We start from the raw sequence: 585 nt of genomic DNA, 5'->3' as shown, positions 1-585 counted from the left end.
TTTTTATTTTTTTTTGTAATCTGCTTTGAAATATATTTTAAAAGTAACCTTCCTAATCCTGTAAAATACTGGGCAACACATAAAAAGTTTCAATCCTAAATATATAAATAAATAAATAAATTTGTCAAGTTTCATCTGTTCATCTGTCCCACTCACATAGTCTGCCATAGCCAGTGTTGGGAAGTAACTAGTTACATGTAACGGAATTACGTAATTTAATTACAAAATAAAAGTAATTGTAATCAGTTACAGTTACTAAGAAAAAATGTGTAATTAAATTACAGTTACTTATGAAAATGTTAAGGATTACAAAGGGGATTATATTTTTTCACACACACTCCCACATACAGATTTAATTGATTTCTTTCATAAATTGCAGTGACTGCTCTAAAATATGAAACACCAATGTTTCAGGAGTTTAGAACATGCTTATTCGATAACTCTTTTATTTCCTTTATGGGTTTATGTAGCTATGCTTCATTTTTTTAAGATGAACTGTTTTCTCCAAGGCATTGTTAGATTCCAGACAGTGTTTCCTGTCATAGGATTTACAAAGATTTGATTTCAAAAACAGTATCATAGCTA

The sequence above is a fragment of the Sinocyclocheilus anshuiensis genome, unplaced genomic scaffold, assembly GCF_001515605.1.
Source record: "Sinocyclocheilus anshuiensis isolate Anshui unplaced genomic scaffold, SAMN03320099.WGS_v1.1 scaffold323, whole genome shotgun sequence".
In the NCBI taxonomy this organism is placed as follows: Eukaryota; Metazoa; Chordata; class Actinopteri; order Cypriniformes; family Cyprinidae; genus Sinocyclocheilus; species Sinocyclocheilus anshuiensis.
This window is presented reverse-complemented; position numbering follows the sequence as displayed.